This window comes from Schistocerca gregaria, chromosome 3 (assembly GCF_023897955.1).
Source record: "Schistocerca gregaria isolate iqSchGreg1 chromosome 3, iqSchGreg1.2, whole genome shotgun sequence".
In the NCBI taxonomy this organism is placed as follows: Eukaryota; Metazoa; Arthropoda; class Insecta; order Orthoptera; family Acrididae; genus Schistocerca; species Schistocerca gregaria.
The window spans coordinates 256,461,868-256,485,552 of record NC_064922.1 but is presented as its reverse complement, the minus strand read 5'-3'; the positions used below and the strand labels follow the sequence as shown (position 1 = coordinate 256,485,552).

The following is a 23,685-nucleotide window of genomic DNA, read 5'->3' as shown; positions in this document are numbered from 1 at the left end:
CACTGGAACGTTAGTGATCTCCATGGTAACTGATTGTTCATTGAAGATTCTGGCTCACTTAACATTTGGCCCGTATTATATCTCTAAAAAAAATAATGTAACTATTTATTTTGAGGACACACTCTCCTAGTAAATTTGTTTGGCCTTTGATTTATCGTGATCTGTTACTGATTTTTAGCGAAGTTAGTTTTTACGCTTAGCTTACAAAAAAAAAAAAAAAAACAATGATCTTCGTTGGTTGCCAATTACGTATTAGATCTGGTTTTATCGAGCGCCAGGCTCCCTACAAATTAATGTAAATGCAATAGCGCAGTATTACTCAGCTCCATATTATTATCACAGAAAATAGACAAGTTTTAATGAAATTATTTCTCTGGATTCCTTCAATTAATCTCACAGAATATTTTAACATAATTTATTCCGCTCCGGCTATCAGACATTGTGCTGTGAAAAAATATTTTTAAATGCACCGCGTAATGCCGTCTAATTGTTAACAGTCAGATATTACTGTTACTCGCTCCGCAGCAGCTGGTAACATGCTAAATAATTTTCATTAAATATTCTTTTCATAAGATAAATGTGGCGTAGGTTCTTGAAATAACACACGGAGATCACTTTATACTAATATATTCTTACTAGGACACAGTTTACACCATTAAATATTTGCAATTACGTTACGACAGAAACAAATGCAAGTGCAGCACAATAGCTTGCGTACCTTATTCCAGCTAGCACCAGGACGAACAGAAGAACAAAACAGACTAGACAGAAGAATGAACATTGCATTGTGTTTTATACTATTACAAAGATGATAATACTTCTTTAAATAACTTACACATTATAATCTCATACAACAAAAGTAATGTATTTTCTGCATCTATCGATCTATATTGTATATTTTTACAGTTAGTGTTATTACCTTTCGCAGATAAATCGATGTTTGCAATTCATTTTGAGTCACATACAGTCATTTTTATTTATGTTGCACCTCGATAATGGTGAATATTGCAAAAGGGACACTACACCCAGCGAGGTAATCTCTTGCGCCATAACCCACCATCTGATCAGCAAACTAAATGAATTTCATGGCGGTTTCTAACATTCTCCATGGTTCTGCCGAAATCAAAATCATTCACTTATCTTCAAAAATCCTTTTCAAAATCATAGGATGTGAGAACACTCTTTTCGGTGTTAAAATCAATGTACTCCTTCAACAAGGGACGCTACTTAAGGGAGATGCTGTGGATGATTGTAATAAGTCTCATCTACAACCTGTGACATTGCTGGAGGTTTCTGTAATGTAGAATGTATCTCTGTTATTCCCCAGAATTTTCGTCAGTTTAGGGATGACACCGTTTTGCGGGATTAGGCGCTCCAGACACAGCAGCAAGTTACCAAGCACATCTTGCATACTGGCTCGATTTTCCAGGTCTTCATCCAGGACATACCTCACACCAGCACCTGCAGCCACATCTTGGATCTCTTCTTCCATTCTGTGGATTTGATCTTCGGACAGCCATTGGAATCCTCCAAATGGCAGAGACTGTTGCATGATGTGCCCATAGAGATTTTTTGAATCTAAGTGAAGGTTGTAAGTCAAATGTCACAAGACCTACACTCCTCCTCACTCATCCATGCGTTATTCGCCTTGACCTAACTGTGCACACGTTGGCAAAGTCCCCTATGAATCCTACATTTTAAAAAAGCAACATTGATCAACAGTTTGATGTTGACAGCCTTTTCTTAATATTGCATATTCCTCAAAAGCCCTGGCATGGTGTAACAGAAGGCAACATCCAGAGCATAAGTATCCAGGCATACAAACCAGAATTTCTCAAAAATATCTGTGAGCAGGAGCACAATTTAGCGTATCCTCTAACTTACAGATGCCGAACTCTGACCATACATTCACTGTATTCCTATACTCTGAATCCATTATGACCGTGCTTGTGAATTCCCTGGCGAATGCGGTTATATGGGGCAACGTGAATTCATCGAGTCCCTCCATTGAAGCCAGGTGTTCATAAAGGAAGACCCACTCAAGTGCGTAACTAGAAAGTGAGCATCCTACCCACTCAAATCATTGAAGAAGATGGGTGTGCGTTGTGGCAGTTTGTATTTTAAGTTGCATGCATTGTGAGCTGCACTGTATAACTTGCCCATTAGACAACAGGGTCTCTACAAGGAGTGTCTGCAGCTCTATCCAATGGCAGCCCACAAATATGACAGTGAATGACTGCTCCTATAAAGCATCATTCTCCTGCGTGGTGATTGTAGGAATGTTGTTGCAATAAATCTCACCATAACTCTCTGCAAGTTTACCGAGTTCAGTGAAAAACTATCTACTAGGATACCCACAAGTTAGGATTCAAAATGATTCCGGTGCCATATGACCATACAACTTGGTATGCTAGTATGTATGGTGAATGTTGTTCTGTAAAAGTGGTGTGAGATTGTGGGATCACATTCACAAAATGTCATGGAACTACGAAGCACTCAAAGTCAGCTTATACAATAAATAGACAGCATTCCTGGTGGTGGGCATAATAAAATTTTAATTTTTTTTATCCTGGGTTGGCATTTACACATCTACTGGTTCCTGGATCGAGCAGTCAGTCAGATATTTTTTCTAAATACTCACGCTTAGTGAAACAGTTGAGGCACCTGTGACAAAGATGCCTTGCCCCTTTATTGTCTTTTAGTTGTGCGGAAAGTGGGTAGGACATGTTTTTGATCCAGAAGTAGTGATGCTTCTCACCATTGGAGAATAGCAATAAATCTACATGTTTGCATCGTGAGTGGCTACTTTGAAAAGTACTACTTTATCCTTTTTCTTTCTGTATAGTGTGTTCTTCATCATCCTCTGGCATGCTGTTTTTTGTTTCCCTGCAAACCATAGACATGAACTGAATAATTAGAGTTCTGCCTATCGAATTCTGGTATGAGTTGAATTTTGACAGAGAATGAGATGCCTACAAAGTTACAATACGCACAGATGTTAGTCATTTTGTATGTACCTGTAACATATGCATGTTTTACATAATTCTGTTGGAAGCCAGAAGCTATCATTCAAAGAAATATTTGTCCCCTGTTTTGGTATTCTGGGTATCAATACATCCATTTTTCAGCAACAATATCTTGCAGAAGAGGGATATAACTTACCCATTATTAAATGGACCAAATACATGCAAATACACTTCAAGGAGGATTACATGGCAGTGCACTTTGCCATACCATCTTTCCTGCATCTCAGGAAAATGGCTCTATGTGACGCTCCTGGTAAATATTCCATAACACTCTGTAATTGACTTGCACTGTAATATCATATCCTCTTTCCCCAAATTTTAAAAATGCTTTTCTCCACAGAAGTACTGCCTTCTTTGAGAAGGGGGGGGGGGCATCATATCTCAGCTCAGAACTGCCTTGCACCTAATGGCAGGGAGTCGCAAGTCTTTGACGATTTCAGGGAGCTACCTTTCCACACTGCTCAGCAAGCACTGAGGAAGGTAGCAGGATTTCACTGGGCAGGTCACTGACATGTGTCACGGTCAGTGGTGGCAAATGGGGTAGGATGAGAAGTCAACAAGCAAAGCACGTGCCTGCTCCAGAACTGAGTGGGCCATGGCTGTAGTCTACACATCGCAGGTGTCCATAGGCACCACACATGATCCAAGTGGTGACTGATCTACACAGCAACTGGACTACAATATCTTGCTGATATATTTAAGATAAGTTTTCAAGTGGTATTTTCATAATCAATAAAATGAACTATGGAAGGGTAGGATGATTATATAAGGAGGACTTGGTTGATATATTGTGAAAAAGACAATTCTTAAACAAACTCAGATACTGCTGGGAGTGACAGTGCGAATGCTGTATGTTATAAGGTATCTGTGGAATCAAAAGAGGGGGACGCTAATGGAATGGATAATGATTTAGGTGAAGAGGAAGCACCAAGTTTGCACAATGTTATGAAAAGTATGTTTACAGAATTTATGTCAGAAATGTAAGCTAATCATAGGTAATTAGAATCTCACTATAGAGGACTGACATCAGAAATAAAAATTAAACACAGCAATTACATGGTAAATACAAGGAACTAAAATCTGATTCAGATAAAACATACTAATTATAAAGAATTAAGAGCTGAAGTTAGAAATAAATTTGATAAATCTAAGGAAACATTGTAATCTGAGTGTAGCCAAAAAAGAGAGGTTTTGAAAACTGAAACTGATTGATTGGTAAAGAATTGACAGGTAAGTTATAAGGAGAACGTACCTGGAAGTCAGACATTAGAACATGTAACTGAAATCTTATCTAGTTATTTACATAAAATGGGTTCGAAGAAATTGTGTTTAAGCAAGGGATAATGAAAAATTATACAGCCAGGTGCATTTTTAAAATCATTTGAGGAAATATTTTCTAAACATTGGACTGATTTTAAGAGAATTAGAATCATTGTCGGTCATTAAGAGGTCAAACTGATGAATCGGGTTTCAAGTAGCGAAACATCTTTACAACACTGGATAAGTTCCAAATGGTATTTAAAAAAGAATTTCTGTATCCTAGCAAGTATATCTGAGTATATAATGATTGTAAGCGTGATTATGAAAAACATTTAAACTATAATGAACACTTAAAAGAAGATTTAAGACTTGAACACAGTATACAGCAGGGAAATCTGATTGCTGTTGGACATACTTAAGTGTAATGGTTTTAAAAGTTATTGTAATAAATATATGAATATATAGGAGCATATAAATGGAGCCTTAACTTGTGAATACATATTGCATAATTTATTATGTCAATTACTGTCTGTTGAAAGAGGAAAGTTTGTTGGTAGTCCACTGTGTTGTGTCAGGCAGGTTAGGTAGATGAACAATATTCAGTGGTAAAAAGTTTATAAGTTAATGGGAAAGTTTTATTTATTACCCAGATCTGGGTGGAGGTTGTGTCGTTTTATGTTGCAGTCATCATGACTCATTGTGAAGTTGATGTGCCTGACATTAACAAGTACCAAAACTGAAAAATTTTAATTTATTTCAAAATATTATTTAGTAACATTTATACACATACATTGGTTACTTACCTGAGGTGAAATATGTCTATTTGTTCATTAATTTACCTATTGTTTAATGAAGTGAATAGAGTTACAAGAGTTTAAATATTTACATTATGTAATAAATGTTATTAGTGGTCAGTTGTTTTAATTTGCCAACCAAAATTGAAGTTCTTATATCAGAAGCTTCGGTTCATACAACAGAGCATAAGTTAAGTTAAACGAAATTCTCACAGGCACTATTTCATATCTGCATAATGAATGTGAAAGTTGCTTTTGTGAATCAACTTATTAAATAAATGAATATCATAGTGCGCTTGTGGAGCTGTTTGGTAATTTACAATGAATGAAGCCTTTATAATATTGGCCAAGAAAGATAATAAAATATTGATAGCAAATAAGAGAAAAGCTGTACTGATTTGAAATATAACATGTGCATTTACAAGTATCTTTGAGAGTAGTGCCTATACTGAGCATGAAGGAAATGTGATTTCAGGTCTATTACTCTCTTTAAATACATGGGGTGGAACATTTGCTACTGCTGCCTTTCCTCAAATAACTCAGGCAATAGAAGAGCAACACACATTATTAAAATATATAAATAAAGAAATATGTGTAGCAAACTGATATACTAAGAACAGAAGAGCTATTCCTGTTACCAACATTTGACATTATGATATAAAATAATCTACTGTGAAACGCCCCTTAGAAAAATTATACACGACTGTGCTTAAACTGAAACACAATATTTTTAGCGCAACGCAATCTGAATTTCAATAATCCCTACAAAAGAATGGCCCTGACTAACATTAACCTATACCTTTCACAAATCACTTACCTCACAAAAAATCTTCGTTACTCGAACTACTGCAATACAGCGAGCGCCACTACTGCCAGCTAAATAAAAGATTCAAACTACTGAAGGCACTAACTACTTATAGGTATAGTTAGCAAATGAAAGATTTTAATAGAGAACAAACAGTGTATTTACCTTAATAGTCAAAATATATATGATAGTTCATGACATCCAGTCTTACAAATTACAAAACTCCGCCATCTCTCTCCCCACGTCCACCACTGCTGGCGGCTCACCTCCAACTGCGCAACGCTACGCGCTGTTAGCATCCAGCTGCCGCTGCCCAACACTACAATGGCAGACAACAATGCAAACCAGCCACAGACCGCACACGGCACAGCCAGTGATTTTTATACAGAACGCTATGTGGCGGCGGCCTTACCAATAAAAAAACCTAAACAGCCTACTTACAACTGCATGGGTCAGCATCATTTGCACTGCATAATCAAAATAGATGAATCAATCAATATTTTAAAGACGATAAATGGAATATATTTAAATGAAGTTATTTTATTCCATATAGAGAGTAAGGTGATTTGTCATGAGACTTGAGTATGTAAAATATCAGAACCACACTAAACATATGTCACAGTCAACGGGTGGATCTTCTTCTTCTTCTTTCGAATGGGTCAGCTAAGGACCACTATATTCAACTTTTCAGCCTGAAGAGGGAGTTGATGTTTGCTCAGTAATCCCGCATTTTCTGGGTGTTTCTCCTTTCTCTCCTTTGTCCAAACTTCGCCGGTCTTTTTACAGGGGGATCTGTTCTCAAACCTCTTTTCTTTTAGTATCCTTCTGAGAAGTGCTCGGTTTGTTAATGTCACTTTCAATTATGTTCAGTTCCTGGATGTCTTTTTTGACTTATATCAGCCACAGTGTCACGGTCTTCCTGCTCTTCCAGTAGTTGATAAGTCGGTTGGTTGGTCTTGTTTGGTCCATCCATGTGATATGTCCATAGAAAGCGAGATGTTTCTTCCTGGTTACATCTGTGATTTTCTCGGTTTGATTGTATAGCCCCTGGTTTGATTGTCCTCTGTTTTGACCAGTCCCAGAATTTTTCTCAGGATCTTCCTCTCTTGAATCTCTAGTTAATGTCAAACCTTTCCTGTTCAGATTCAAGCATTCTGAGGCATATAGAGCTTCAAGGAAGACAACTGTTAGGTAGTGTTTTAGTTTGGAATTGCGAGATAGGCATTTCTTATCATAGATGTTCTTGGTTAATCGATATTCTAATTGTAACTTATTAATCTGAGTTGTTAGTGCTGTTCTTTCTGATAGATTAGGTTCCAACCATTTTCCTAGATACTTGAATCTGTCAACTTTCTCAATTTGACTTTGTTCCAACTGTAGTTCAATGGGAGTATCACTGATGTTGGTGAGGTATTTTGTCTTTTCTAGTGACAGTTGAATTCCTACTTTAGCAGCCTGGAGTTTGAGCATATTGAGCTGCTTTACTGCTTCTTCCACTGAGCTTGCTGTAAGTGCCAAATTACCTGCGAAAGCTAAGCAGTCTACTGCTAGTCCCTTCCGTCTGTGTTCCAGGTAAATACCGCTCGGTATATTTTGTACTTCCATTTCTTTTCACCACTCTCTGATCAGGTAAAAGATTGTTTTTCACATAAACACATATTGTAATTTTAATCTTTCATCGAATTTGAAGTAAAATAAGGTACGTAAAAGGATGTGCATAAACGCAAGAGATATCAGATTTTATTATGTGTAAAATTTACAGCTTGTAATACTAATTGTTAAAATCAGACGCGATGTGACTTTTAGTTTGGAGGATATTTGAATTTATTAAATCCTTCCATGAGGACTGCAGCTGTATTTTGTGATGTGCATCATGGTGTGCTTATACAATTTCGTAAACACAATCTATATCGGCAGGTCGCTTAAAATGCTTTTTTCAGTAACGTAAGCACTTGTTAAAACAATATTTGTGTTTCAGGGGCAAGGGCAGTTGGTGATAGTCAGTACTCTGCAGTACGAGTTGTTGATTAGCTAAGTTTTGGCTGAGATCTAATAAAATGTTCAAGACGAGTTTTAGTCAAAGATTTTTTATTGACATATTGCAAAACGAATGCTGACAAACTTTGAATAGGAAGTACTTTGTGCATTTTCTTTTGTAGCGAACAGATATGAACCACAGCCACAATGAGATTTTCACTCTGCAGCGGAGTGTGCGCTGATATGAAACTTCCTGGCAGATTAAAACTGTGTGCCGGACCGAGACTCGAACTCGGGACCTTTGCCTTTCGGGGAAGAGCACTTGCCCACGAAAGGCAAAGGTCCCGAGTTCGAGTCTGAGTCCGGCGCACAGCTTTAATCTGCCAGGATGTTTCATGAACCACAGCATTCCTCAAATGTTTATTTCTGAGGAGACTAGCCTCGCATATGAAGGCGCAACGTCTACCAGTAAGTGTAGAAAATCGACAGCGGCAAAATCGTGGCGTACTGAGACTGCGGTTTACTGTTCCACACTATTTCTGCTCACGTTGGCTGGGACACCACGACTGATGTGGGAATATGGAAGCGATGGTTTCAGGAGGGCCATACTCAACGCCTTATAGGAACTCAGTGCAGGACTATATGGCCATGCAAGGTACCCTGAACCAAGAAGTGGGCTTGTTTCCATCAAAACAAGACTTCACACGGACAGTGCGATGTCGTCTGGACCACAACGGACTCTCAGCATGGTAACCCTTGATGAGTATACGCTTCACATGTCAGCAGAGAATGTAGTACAGCCAACGCCAATACTCGACACAGTAATGGCACCATGTCGTATTTTGAGAGGAGTCCCCATTATACGTACAGAATTATGTCGACGTTCTGAGGTTCTGAGAGAAATGAACTACGTCAGATTTCAGTCGTTCAGATGGTTCAAATGGCTGTGAGCACTATGGGACTTCTGAGGTCATCAGTCCCCTAGAACTTAGAGCTACTTAAACCTAACTAACCTAAGGACAACACACACATCCATGCCCGTGGCAGGATTCGAACCTGCGACCGTAGTGGTCGCGCGGTTCCAGACTGTAGCGCCTAGAGCCGCTCGGCCACAGTGGCCGGCATTTCAGTCGTCATAGCCGTAGATGCCCGCCACCAGGCGTGCTGGTGAGGGGTGCCATTGGCAAGGAATGCGAAGATCTGAAGAGCGCATGTTCTCCGTGTTGACCTGACCAGCTTCGATACAGAGTTTTTCCACTGCTGCTGTGGCTAGACTGTTCTTCAGGTCTCTGGTCCGTTGAAAATTTCTCCTGATGGGTTTCCTAGAGATTGGCGCGCAACCATTTGCTAGCCACGAAGGCTGGTGAATTCTGGCACAGAGTTGAAGCAGTTTCGGTTGATGTATCCATAACTGTCGTCACTCTACGCCCAGTCCTGTTATACTCGTTATTACTGCCAGAGGTGGAAGCTCTGTGTATTAAAATCAGTCCCCATATACTTCCACATCACCTAAGAATTTAATCACATATTTCTTCTTAATATGCTGTACTCGCACAACAAGTAAAATTCTGTATTTGCCACACTTCGTAGGTCTGCAGTTTTAATGAGCAGCTGCGTCGTTTGTTAGGACTTGACTTTATTTTTCGAATTATCCTTGCACAGAATGGTTAGAATTTCAGTGCGCCTACTCACGGAAGTCCTAAGTGGGATGTAATTATCGTATGTCAGCGAGACTTGGTAGATATGTTAATATGATAAAGCGGAACCGATTTACTCGGGAAAGAAATTAGTTCCGGTTTTGATTACCACGTGCAAATCTGGCGCTGTACACAGTTTGTATGACGGTATGACATCCACGCCGTCATTTGACAACCCGTAAAAGCATGGCTATCGAAAAGAATGGCCGTGAACTGTTAATGAAACTATTTCATCTGAACGGCAGAAATTACAGTGTTGCACTAGGAAGGGCCCGATGTCGTTAAATGGTTGGTAGAAGATGATAATGAAATTCGAAAACACAGATGAGCTTGATGTGGCACCTGGAAGAGGAAGGCGTCCTAACCCGGTGGAAGTTATTGATGAGGTTACTGTTGCTGTAACTGACCACGCAGCAAGAGCTCCTGTAGTACTAGCACTCGTACAGTTTAACAAGAATCGTCCATCGGTCTGTTTTACACCGTTACTCGTACAAGATCCAGACAGCGCAGCAACTGAAACCTCTCGATCTGCAGCAATGTTCTGAATTTGCTCTTCAGTTTCTGGGCGGGATCGAAGTTAATGACATGTGACTGGACAATATTCTATGGAATGAAGAGGGGCAGTTTTCATTACAGGGTACAGTGAATACACAGAACTTTCGAATTCGGGGTAGTGTTAATCCGAGTGTTGTGCACGAAGAGCTATTGCACTCGCCATATGTGACTATGTGGTGTGGATTCACTGGCACCTTTATTCTCGGTCCGTTCTTCTTTGAAGATGGCCTGTCAGCTACATCGAGATGTCTACACGATATCGTTGTGCAGCATGTGATTCTAGCTTTTGAAAAGCGCAACGGTGTGGAAACCACTGTTTTTATACAAGATGGGCCAATGGTGCAACACATCATGAATCCATGTGACTTTTGGCTCTGGCGATATCTAATAGAACGTTTTTACCAGGGACACGTTTGATCTCAACCTGATCTGAAGGCCAGTATACAGGAACCAGTTGATGGGATTCCATGGAACTGTTGTCAGCAGCTGTTGATTACATTGTTATACGGTTGCAGCATGTCGTCGATGTCTCCAGGACTCTTACTGAACAAATTGTGTAAGTGACAGTCAATAATGAAATCATCATTATGCCTTTCTCATTTGTTTGACCTTTTCTACCCATGTCCCATTCCTAATCTAATACATAGTGAAGTATTTCTTAAAGTATTTCTTACATTCGCATCGCCAGATTTACACGCGGTGGCCAAAATTAGAACCAATTTTTTTTTTCAGTGTAAATCGGTTCCACGTTAACTCATTAGACTATCTTGTCAAGTTTCGCCGCCATACCGTAATTTCAGCCCACACTGCAGATCTGTGAGTAGCTTAACTGTAATTATAACCACCCCATGTGTAATCATACTATTACTTTGCGATGATGTGGAGGTTTGTGGTGAGTGTTGTTTTTTTTTTTTTTTTTTTTTGGGTAGATGTAGGGAAACCGTAGATGGCAGTTCCAAAATGTTCCAGAAGATGACGCTTTGTGCAGGGATTGGCATTTGACCCTCAACATAAACAAATGTTGCGTATTGCCCATAAAGACAGAAAGGCCCATTGTTATATGATTATACGATTGCAGAACAGTCATTGCAATCAGTCTCGTCTAATGACAGAATACGAGTGTGGAGCGATTTAAGGTGGAACGACTACATAAAAAAAATCGCAGATAAGGCAGGTGCGAGACAAATTCATTGGAGGAGCTGTCAGGAAAGCTTGTTCATCCACGATGTAGGCACTTGCAAAAATCACATTCGACTAATACTTGAATCAGTCTGGGATGTGCACAAAATACGATTGACATAAGGAAGTACACAAGCTGCAAAGAAGAGCAGCGCGTTTCATCAGAAGTTCATTTAATGAACGCGAAATCGTCACAGAGATTCACCCCCAACCCCATTGGCAGATACTACAAATAGCTGTTGTGTGTCACTGTGTGGTTTATTGTTAAAATTCAGAGAGCTGACGTTGCTAGAAGAGTTCACTGGTATCTTGAGTCCTCCAGCGTATGTCTCGCAAAAAGACCAGGAAGGTAAGATTAACAGAGATTTGAGTTCATATAGAGGCTTGCCAACAATAGTTCTTCCCAGTGGCCATTCGGAACTGGAACAAGATAAAAAGGAGGGGGTGGGGGAAGGGAGGGAAAATACTAACTTCCACGATACAAGGAGGCTTGTACAGCATACATGTATATGTACACTATCTACTGAAAAGTATGTGGGTATTCCTGTATCCCTATGTAATGAGGAATTGACTACTAGATGTCACGAGAGGCGGACCTGGAAGTTTAAAAGGACACGGGGAGTCTTGTGCTGTCAGTACGAGAGGCATTTGAAAAGTCCATGCAAAGTCCGAGAGATGGCACCACCGGCGCATATCGAGGTCGTTGTTTAGTTAGTAGCATCTTTGGAAAGAACGCACACCATGTTTCAGCCATATTGGTCTATTTCTTTGTGTTTGACATTCGTGTGAATTAAGGAAGTCGAGTGATTGTCAAAAAATGGACAAAGAAGAATGTCGTGTGGTGTTTAAACATTACTTTATGAAAGGCAAAACGCGTCAGGAGACTAAAGAGAAGTTTGATAAACGTTACAGTAACTCTGCACCTTCGATTAGAACAGTTTATAAGTGTTTCAAAATTTTCGGAGTGGCCATATGGGCACAAGTGATGCTGAATGTTCTGGACGCCCTGTGGAGCTTACGACTCCAGAAATCATTGATAAAATCCATGATATGATGATGGATGACAGAAGAGTTAAGGTACATAAGATTGCTAGTGTTGTGGGCATCTCGAATGAACGAGTATATAATTTCTTGCATGAACATTTGGACATGAGAAAGCTATCTGCAAGATGGCTTCCGCCATTGCTCATGCTTGACCAAAAACGGAATTGTGTGAAGTGTTGCAAGGATGGTTTGCAGCTGTTCAGAAAGAATCCACAGGACTTTAAGCGTCGTTTCGTCACTGTGGATGAAACATGGATACATTACTATACTCCTGAGACCAAACAACAATCTAAACAATGGGTTACCAAGGGAGAACCAGCACAAAAAAAGGCGAAGAGCAGTCCTTCGGCCAGAAAATGTTTCAAATGGCTCTGAGCACTATGGGGCTTAACATCAATGGTTATCAGTCCCCTAGAACTTAGAACTACTTAAACCTAACTAACCTAAGGACATCAAACAACACCCAGTCATCACGAGGTAGAGAAAATCCCTGACCCTGACAGGAATCGAACCCGTTCGGCCAGAAAGATTATGGCGACTATCTTTTGGGATTCACAAGGGATAATCCCCATCGACTATATGGAAAAGGGTAAAACTATTACAGGTGCATATTATTCATCGTTATTGGACCGTTTGAAAAACCGAGCTGCATTGGACCGCAAAAATGTCATTTTCCATCACGACAATGTACCAGCACACACCACAGCAGTTGTGGTCACAAAATTAATGGAAATATGATTCCAACTCGTTTCACATTCCCCCCTATTCTGCCGACTTGGCTCCCTCGGACTACCATTTGTTCCCCAATTTGAAGAAATGGCTGGCAGGACAAAGATTTTATTCAAAAGAGGAGGTGATTGCGGCAACTAATAGCTATTTTGCAAACTTGGACAATTCCTATTATTCGGAAGGGAACAACAAATTAGAACAGCGTTGGGCGAAGCGTATAAGTTTAAAAGGAGACTATGTCGAAAAATTAAAAAAAAGGTTTACTCCAATCACGTAAGTATTTTTGCACGGACTTTTCAAACTCCCCTCTTAGAGAAGCGCTAATAGCGGAATGGGTCGGTCAAGAGAGCTCAGTGACTTCGAACGTGGACAGGTCATTGGATGATACGCGACTAACAGTTCCATCAGAGACATTCGAACCCCTCTAAACTGCCCCAGTCGGCTCTTAGTGATCTGATTTTTTAAAGTGGAAACGCGAAGGAATATCACCAGTTAAAGTAAGACCAGGTGACCCCACGTTCCGATGGACAGGAACCGTCGCGCAGTGCGGTACTTGTAGAAATTGGCATGAAATCAGCGGAAGGGATCGCTGACAAGTTGCAAAGTCACTTCAGCAGCCCAGCTACCACGACTGTGTGTAGGGAGGTAAGGAGAATGGGGTACAATGGTAGAGAAGCTCTCCATAAGCCACGTATTTCTGTAGTCAGAGATAAGTGATGATCGTGGTGGTGTAAAAAGCGACGTCTCTGGACAGTGGGTGACTGGAACGACTGAATCACGCCATACCTGTGGCAATCGGAGTGAAGGATGTGGGTCTGGCGAATGTATGGAGAATGTTACCTCCGCCACGTGAATGCCAACATTGAGCCATGGAGGAGTTAGTGTTACGGTATGGTGGTGTTTTCTGTGGTTTGTACGTTATCTATTTATTGTGCTTAAGTAAATGCTAAATGTGGAAGGGTATAAACACGTTTTACAAGGGGGTACCCAAAAAAACCGGAATGCGGAGCTTGTGTAGTATGCATTTCTGCCGCTAGGTGTGTATAACGCAACTCATTGCTAGTTCAGTGTCGCCTGTGTTGTCGATCTGGCTTGTTCCTTTCATTGCAATGATTGGTTTTGATAACGTTGTTTTGTTCTTCTTTCGTTTTTTATGATGGCAAGTGTAAGTGAACAACGTGCAGCTGTGAAATTTTGTTTCTACACAGTAAAAATGCTGCGGAAACTATTTTAATGTTGAAAACAGTTTTCCAAATGACACTATGGGAAAAACTCAAGTGTATAAGTGGTTTGCTCGGTTTAAAAACAGCGACACGTCAGTTAATGGTCGGCTGCTGTGGCCGAGCGATTCTAGGCGATTCAATCCGAAACTGCGCTGGTGCTACAGTCGCAGGTTCGAATCCTGCCTCGGGCATGGATGTGAGTGATGTCCTTAGGTTAGTTCGGTTTAAGTAGTTCTAAGTCTAGGGGACAGATGACCCCAGATGTTAAGTCCCATAATGCTTAGAGCCATTTGAACCAATCAGTTAATGACAAACCTCGTTTGGACGTCTGTGAACTGTCCGAAAGGACGAAAATATTGAAAAAATTCGAGAGCTTGTGCTCACAAACCGTAGACAGACAATTAATCAACTGTCACTGATTGGTGGGTTATCTTGGAACTCGGTTCAGTGAATTTTATCGAAGATTTGGGAATAAAAAGAGTTGCTGCCTAGTTTGTTCCTCGGGTTTTGACTGACAATCTAAAGGAACGTCGAGTTGAAACATGTCGTGCTGTGAAACAACAGCTTGAAATTGATCTAAAGGTGATGAGTCATGGTGCTACGGTTACGACCCAGAAACAAAGCAACAGGCAAGCTAATTGAAGATGTCATTGTCTCCCCATCCATAAAAAACCTCGTCAAGTCAAACCAAACATCAAAATAATGCTGACATGCTTATTTGATGCCAAGGGCGTGGTTCAGAGTTTGTTCCATCAGGTCAGACCATCAATCAAACCTTTTATTTGGAAACTTTAAGGAGATTGAGCAACAGTATTCGTCAAAATACACTCCTGGAAATGGAAAAAAGAACACATTGACACCGGTGTGTCAGACCCACCATACTTGCTCCGGACACTGCGAGAGGGCTGTACAAGCAATGATCACACGCACGGCACAGCGGACACACCAGGAACCGCGGTGTTGGCCGTCGAATGGCGCTAGCTGCGCAGCATTTGTGCACCGCCGCCGTCAGTGTCAGCCAGTTTGCCGTGGCATACGGAGTTCCATCGCAGTCTTTAACACTGGTAGCATGCCGCGACAGCGTGGACATGAACCGTATGTGCAGTTGACGGACTTTGAGCGACGGCGTATAGTGGGCATGCGGGAGGCCGGGTGGACGTACCGCCGAATTGCTCAACACGTGGGGCGTGAGGTCTCCACAGTACATCGATGTTGTCGCCAGTGGTCGGCGGAAGGTGCACGTGCCCGTCGACCTGGGACCGGACCGCAGCGACGCACGGATGCACGCCAAGACCATAGGATCCTACACAGTGCCGTAGGGGACCGCACAGCCACTTCCCAGCAAATTAGGGACACTGTTGCTCCTGGGGTATCGGCGAGGACCATTCGCAACCGTCTCCAAGAAGCTGGGCTACGGTCCCGCACACCGTTAGGCCGTCTTCCGCTCACGCCCCAACATCGTGCAGCCCGCCTCCAGTGGTGTCGCGACAGGCGTGAATGGAGGGACGAATGGAGACGTGTCGTCTTCAGCGACGAGAATCGCTTCTGCCTTGGTGCCAATGATGGTCGTATGCGTGTTTGGCGCCGTGCAGGTGAGCGCCACAATCAGGACTGCACACGACCGAGGCACACAGGGCCAACACCCGGCATCATGGTGTGGGGAGCGATCTCCCACACTGGCCGTACACCTCTGGTGATCGTCGGTACATCCAAACCGTCATCGAACCCATCGTTCTACCATTCCTAGACCGGCAAGGGAACTTGCTGTTCCAACAGGACAATGCATGTCCGCATGTATCCCGTGCCACCCAACGTGCTCTAGAAGGTGTAAGTCAACTACCCTGGCCAGCAAGATTTCCGGATCTGTCCCCCATTGAGCATGTTTGGGACTGGATGAAGCGTCGTCTCACGCGGTCTGCACGTCCAGCACGAACGCTGGTCCAACTGAGGCGCCAGGTGGAAATGGCATGGCAAGCCGTTCCACAGGACTACATCCAGCATCTCTACGATCGTCTCCATGGGAGAATAGCAGCCTGCATTGCTGCGAAAGGTGGATATACCCTGTACTAGTGCCGACATTGTGCATGCTCTGTTGCCTGTGTCTATGTGCCTGTGGTTCTGTCAGTGTGATCGTGTGATGTATCTGACCCCAGGAATGTGTCAATAAAGTTTCCCCTTCCTGGGACAATGAATTCACGGTGGTCTTATTTCAATTTCCAGGAGTGTACATCCGATTTGTGGCAGACAGCAGACTGGTTCTTCCACCACAACAACGCACCTGCACACACACAGGTATCTCTGTTAGACAGTTTTTGACTAAAAGTGGCATGTTTCAGCTGCCCCACGCACGTTACTTGTCTGACCTGGTTCCGTCAGAGTTTTTTCTTATTTCCACTCAAGAAATGGGGCATGAATAGGCACCGATTGGACAGCATTGAATTAGTCAAGAGAAAAATGTGGGAGGAGCTGTTAGCCATTTCTAAAGATGGCTACAAAAATGTCTCAAACAGTGGAAGCACCTTTGGAACAAATGTATTAGTTGTAATGGAAAGTGCCGCGCGGGATTAGCCGAGCGGTCAGGAGCGCTGCAGTCATGGGACTGTGCGGTTGGTCCAGGCGGAGGTTCGAGTCCTCCCTCGGGCATGGGTGTTAAGTAGTGTGTAAGCTTAGGGACTGATGACCTTAGCAGTTAAGTCCAATAAGATTTCACACACATTTGAACATTTTTGTAGTGGAGAGTATTTTTAAGGGGATAAGGTTGTTTTGCAAATAATGTGAATAGCTTTTAAAAAATAATTCCAGTTTTTTTTTGTACCTTCTCATGTAGTATTTTGTACTGTGTGAAGTAGGGGAACAGTTTGGCGACAATGATTATATCAGCATGACGATGCATCCTATCATAAAGCATCAATGGTTTGTGGACAATAATATGCCTGAAATGGACCGTTCTGCCCACAGTGCCAACGTGGATCCAATGGAACACCTCTCGGATCAGCTAGTATGTCGACTTCTCTCCAAACCCTAGCGTAAAAATGAATAACTACATTGGTTTCTGCTGTTGAGGAATAGTGGAGTGCCGTTTCTGCAGAGACATTCAGACACCTCGTTGAATGGGTTCTCAGCACCGTTCATGCGAAGGGTGGACACAGCCCATATTGAAATGTAAAGATGGTACGGCATTGTTGGCCGGGAGACCCCATGCGGGGTGCTCGGCCGCCGAAATTATAAGTCCTTTTCAGCTGACGCCACTCCGGCGACTTGCGAGTCAATGATGATGAAAGACACACAACATCCAGTCACTCCAGGCAGAGAAAATTCCGGACCCCGCCGGGAATCGAACCCGGGACCCCGTGCGCGGGAAGCGCGAACGCTACCGCAAGACCACGAGCTACGGACACAGCCCGCCTGAATGCCCAGACGGAGTGGATGCAGCGGGCGGCCGCGTGCAGTGACGCTATCCCGCCTGTTGCAGGCCCGCACGCGACGCCGTCCTACGTGCAGCGCGACGTGCTCTGGTGCGCCAGCCTCGGCCCCGTTGCAACGCCGCGACACCACGCGACACGTCGCGACGCCGTCTGCATGCGGCCGCTATCTGTAGCACACATCTGGCGCCAAACCACTGGCCGAGCCGAGCCACTGCCGCGGGCGACAGCCGACGCGCAGTCTGCGCCCTTCTCCCGGCGAAGGTGCCGGGCTTGATCGGAGGCGCCGCCTCGGCATCCCGACGCTATTGTAAGTACCTCCGCCACTCGCCTCTGTAACACACAGCTCCGCAGGAGATATATATGTAGTGACAATTACTGAACTACATGAAATAAGATATTCATAACTTCTGAACGATCTGCGTTAGGACGTTCAAACTGCACGGCTGGCGGCGGGGCATGATGGGAATTAGTATGCGTATGCATGGTGTGGTTTCGCGCCGAAGCCCACTTTCATTTTGATGGATTCGTCAATAAGCAAAACTAGCTCATTTGGGGGACTGACAGTAGCCGAGCGGTTCTAGGCGCTACAGTCTGGAACCGTGAGACCGCTACGGTCGCGGTTTCGAATCATGCTTCGGGCATGGGTGTGTGTGATGTTCTTAGGTTAGTTAGGTTTAATTAGTTCTAAGTTCTAGGCGACTGATGACCTCAGAAGTTAAGTCACATAGTGCTCAGAGCCATTTGAACCATTTTCACATGTTGGATAACGTGTGTGCACGCCGTAGTTTGTAACTAATTTACGTTTTTTTTAATCTTTCGAAAGATATTGTGTCAATCCGTTTACCTTACTCATATATATATATATATATATATATATATATATATATATATATATATATATATATATATATATTACCAGTTACAAAGGGCCCCGTCACTTAGTTGGTAAAAATGGAAAGCTTATAGGATCACTTTAAAGTCAGTACTGCCATTAGACTGTTGTTTATTTGCAGTGTTACATTTACACTTACACTATCATGATTTCGGCTTAAAAAGCGCCATTTTCAAGGGTTTTAAGTGTTATACAGTGCCTAAGATGGCATGCTCTCGTATTTAAAATACACTATTAGACACATTGTCTACGGGTCGATATTTCTAGTAAAGCCTACTACTTTGTTTCATTACTGAGTATACCCTTAGACAATGTGTCTAATAGTGTATTTTAAATACAAGAGTATGTCATCTTAGGCACTGTATAACACTTAAAACACTTGATAATGGCGCTTTGAAGCCAAAATCATGATCGTGTCAGTGTAAATGTAACACTGCAAATAAACAAGAGTCTAATGGCGGAACTGACTTTAATGAAATATATTATGACTGTGGCCCAGCATTATGAAAAAAAAAACCTTATAGGTTCACATTGCTGTCCATGTGTCTGTCTGTCCGTCCGACAGTTAAGAACTATTTCTCTCAGCAACGGATAGACATATCAAGTTGAAATTTATGCCACATACCAGGGTCTACGGTCACTTAGCGATGTAAAAAAATGAAGTTTCTAAGTCAATGCAATTAAAACATACGACCGTTTATATCACACATTTTTATATTCGCAAACTCACTCGTCAAAACCTATAGAGCACTTCCTGTTGACCTATTATCATGAAATTTCCCAAGAAGCAAGGTTTCACACTACAACCGAAGGAAAAATTCCGAAAACTGTTAATCTGTAATTATAACACAAGGAAAAACAATTTTTGTTGTCATTTGTTATCAGACTGTCTGTTTGTCCATCGTCTGTTAAGACCCCTTTTTCTCACGAACAGGTAGACGCATCAAGCTGAAATTTACGTCACACACTAGTATCGATGGACCATTAGCGGTATAATAAACGTTAGCTTCTAAGTCAACACCGCCATTTATGTCGCGTAATTTGGTACTCGCAAACTCACTCATTAAACCATGTAGGGTACTTTCCCTTGCCGTAGGATCATGAAATTTGGCAAGAATTCACAGTACAAGTAAAGGGAAAAATTGGAAAATTGTTATGTCGCGTAATTTGGTACTCGCAAACTCACTCATTAAACCATGTAGGGTACTTTCCCTTGCCGTAGGATCATGAAATTTGGCAAGAATTCACAGTAAAAGTAAAGGGAAAAAATGGAAAATTGTTATGTCGCGTAATTTGGTACTCGCAAACTCACTCATTAAACCAAGTAGGGTACTTTTCCTTGCCGTAGGATCATGAAATTTGGCAAGAATTCACAGTACAAGTAAAGGGAAAAATTGGAAAATTGTTATGTCGCGTAATTTGGTACTCGCAAACTCACTCATTAAACCATGTAGGGTACTTTCCCTTGCCATAGGATCATGAAATTTGGCAAGAATTCACAGTACAAGTAAAGGGAAAAATTGGAAAATTGTTAGTCTGTACTTATATCACATGAAAAAAAAATTTTTGTCATTTGCTGTCCGGCTTCAATCTTGAAATAAAAATGTTCTAGTAAGTGTTGGAATCCCTAAAACAGATGTCTTGCCAGTATCAGTGTCGATAACAGGCAAAAATGGTCGAGATGCTCGATTTTTGGAATGGATGAACTGTCTATGTACATAATTAAGTTTGTGCGGAGCCCGCAGCGGGCGAGTCTCCTCACACCTGGCCTATTTCATTTTTCATCTTTGTACAGACCAACTACTTTGCATTGCACTCATCATTTTTCTAATACAAGGCATCCGTGTTTCAAGTAACTCTGAGCTTATAGTTCATCGTTTAGCATTACATACATATAAGCACTCTGTACTTTGATGTTTTAGTCACTTTTATTACTAATATTAAATAGGGAACTTTTCCTAATAATCTGCAAAATATTATTTATTTGGTCACGAACCAGCTTTCGGTTTTTCAGTTCATCGTTAGATAATAAGTGAATTTCGCTATCACAGATAAAACGAATTGCAAGTTTCACGGATATTATGTATACAGAAGATACAAAAAAGTGACTACATGTAGGGTGCTTACAAAGGAAAGAATTACTTATTTAGTCACGAAGAATACACTGACGGAAAAAAATCGCAACACCAAAAAATAATCAGAGTACAGAAATTGCGGGAATATAGTTGTCTACGTTATTTATGTAATTGTAGTTGCTAGGTCACGGCTTAATGTAAGCGCGAGATAACCATTACAAAAGTGAATATTGGTACATTAATAAGCGATGTAACCGCCAGAATGTTGAATGCACACATGCAAACATGCATTGTGTTGTACAGCAGCCGGATCTCAGTTTGTAGGATGGACTTCCATGCCTGTTGCATTTCGTCGGTCATTACATAGACGCTTAAGGGGAGGTTTACTATCTTTTGGTTCAAAAAATCGATTTTTAAACTGCATTTTTGGATCCATAAAAGTGTTTAGAATCTACCCCTGAAATGGTTTCTCCGAATACGGAACGGAAATGTTTGTTATTCGCAGTTGAACAAAAAAATGCACCTGCCTGAAATCGGACTTTTTCACGCACCAGTTTTTTTTCTTTCGGAGGACGAGTTGTTGTACCGGTGCTTGGGAGGAAACACACAAAATTCAAATGAAAGTTTCAACGCGTGTGTTTGGAAGTTAGCCCCCAAGCATTTGCATTCTGGTGCAAAGACTGTGGAGATTGGGACTTTCCTGGCAGTGAGCAGCTTCAACGAAGGGTATTCAGCAATTCTGAAGACCATGACAACGATGGACGTCACCTTGTACCCTATTGGACGCAGTTCGCCAAGTCTTCGGACGACCACTGGATTCAAGCGGCCGAAAACCGCTTGTCACCGGCCGTACGAGCGGCTCTGGAGCAGCGCAGGATGGCCCAGATCGAGCAGAACGCCCTCTATAAGGAAGAGGAAGGACTAGTTTATGGACTCGGAATACAGATTGAACGTACGTTGCATAATATTGCATTTACACGTAGTAAAAACTTCAAACGCGTTTTTCATGACGTTTTTTTATCGCGCGGTATGGGATCTTCAAATCTACTGAACCGATTGACATGATTCTTTGTTTCCGACGAACGCTAACTAAATTATCTAGGAGTTGTATCATTTTTATTCCGATCCATCAACTATAAATAATTTTACTTGGCCGCCGAAGTTGAAAAATCGATGAAAGAAACTCTAATGTTTTCAAATGGCCACCATTTTGTTTCCTGTGGTCCAAATAACTTAAGCGAGGTACAACTCCTAACTTCGCTAACGTCAGTTGAATTTTGATCTCAGACTAGCCGGCTGACCTGTGACGTAAAGCGCGTGGAGGTCTACTGGGTGATCAAAAATTCAGGATAAATTTGAAAAAATAAACCACGGAATAATGTAGATAGAGAGGTAAAAATTGACACACATGCTTGGAATGACATGGAATGTTATTTGAACGAAAAAAAAAATGCTAGACGTGTGAAAGATCTCTTGAGCGCGTCGTTTGGTGATGGTCGTGTGCTCAGCCGCCACTTTCGTCATGCTTGGCCTCCCAGGTCCCCAGACCTCAATCCGTGCGATTATTGGCTTTGGGGTTACCTGAAGTCGCAAAGCCGGCCGGAGTGGCCGAGCGGTTCTAGACGCTACAGTCTGGAACCGCGCGACCACTACGGTCGCAGGTTCGAATCCTGCCTTGGGCATGGATGTGTGTGATGTCCTTAGGTTAGTTAGGTTTCAGTAGTTCTAAGTTCTAGGGGACTGATGACCTCAGAATTTAAGTCCCATAGTCCTCAGAGCCATTTGAACCATTTTTTTTGAAGTCGCAAGTATATCGTGATCGACCGACAGTTCAAGGAATACTGAAAGACAACATCCGACGCCAATGCCTCACCATAACTCCGGACATGCTTTACAGAGCTGTTCGCAGCATTATTCCTCTACTACAGCTATTGTTGAGGAATTATGGTGGACATATTGAGTATTTCCTGTAAAGAACATCATCTTTGCTTTGTACTACTTTGTTATGCTAATTATTGCTTTTCTGATTAGATGAAGCGCCATCTATCGGATATTTTGTGAATTTTTTTTTTTTGTTCTAAGAAAACCCTATGTCATTCCAAGCATGTGTGTCAATTTGTACCTCTCTATCTACATTATTCCGTGATTTATTTAGTTTTCAAATTTATACTGACTTTTTGATCACCCGCTATTTCGAAATTTTGTTTCGTTCCGACGGTACTTCCGCCTTTGCTCTTCGAAATTTCCGGTCGAAAAAACTCCAGTTTGTAGAGGAAATATCAATAAACATTTCGACCAAATTTGACATTGATATCTATAACATATCCTGCGAAAAAAATTCTCAAAGAACATGCTTTTTTCGGGCCAAAGATAGTAAACCTCCCCGTAATGGTGTTTGTGGATGATGTCGTCCGATGATGTCCCATGTGTACTCAACTGCAGACAGATCTGTTGATCGAGCAGGCCAAGACAATAAGTCGGCTCTCTGTAGAGCTACAACGGCAGTATGTGTGCGAGCGTTATCCTGTTGGAAAACACCCCTCGTAATGCCGCTCATGAACGGCAGTACAACAGGCTGAATAACCAGACCGACGTACAAATTTGCAGACAGAGTGTGTTGGATAACAACGAGAGTGCTCCTGCTGTCATACGAAATTGCACGCTAGACCATAACTCCAGGTGTAGGTCCAGTGTATCCATAGCACGCAGACAGGTTGGTTGCAGGTCCTCAGCTGGTCTCCTTCTAACCAACACACGGCCATAACTGGTACCAAGGCAGAACCAGCTTTCATTAGGAAACACAACAAACCTCCACCCTGCCCTCCAATGAGCTCTCACTTGCCGCGACTGAAGTTGCAAAAGGCGATGATTTGGAGTCAGTGGAATGCACGCTAGAGGGCATCTGGCTCGGAGCTGTCCGTGAAGTAACCGCTTTGTTACACACTTCGTTGTGTCACTGTGGTGCTAACTACTGCAGAAATTGCTGCTGCAGATGCAGTGCGAT

At 42.1% G+C, this 23,685-nt stretch overlaps 1 protein-coding gene across 1 annotated transcript in view; it reads left to right on the top strand.

Moving 5' to 3' along the window:
* Positions 1-23,685, top strand: part of LOC126355829 (fibronectin type 3 and ankyrin repeat domains protein 1-like) — a 187,008-nt gene that overhangs the window by 33,984 nt on the left and 129,339 nt on the right. The window contains exon 2 of the mRNA XM_050006277.1: positions 17,762-18,021. The gene's annotated coding sequence lies outside the window, so the exon portion shown is untranslated. The remainder of the gene's footprint in view (positions 1-17,761; positions 18,022-23,685) is intronic.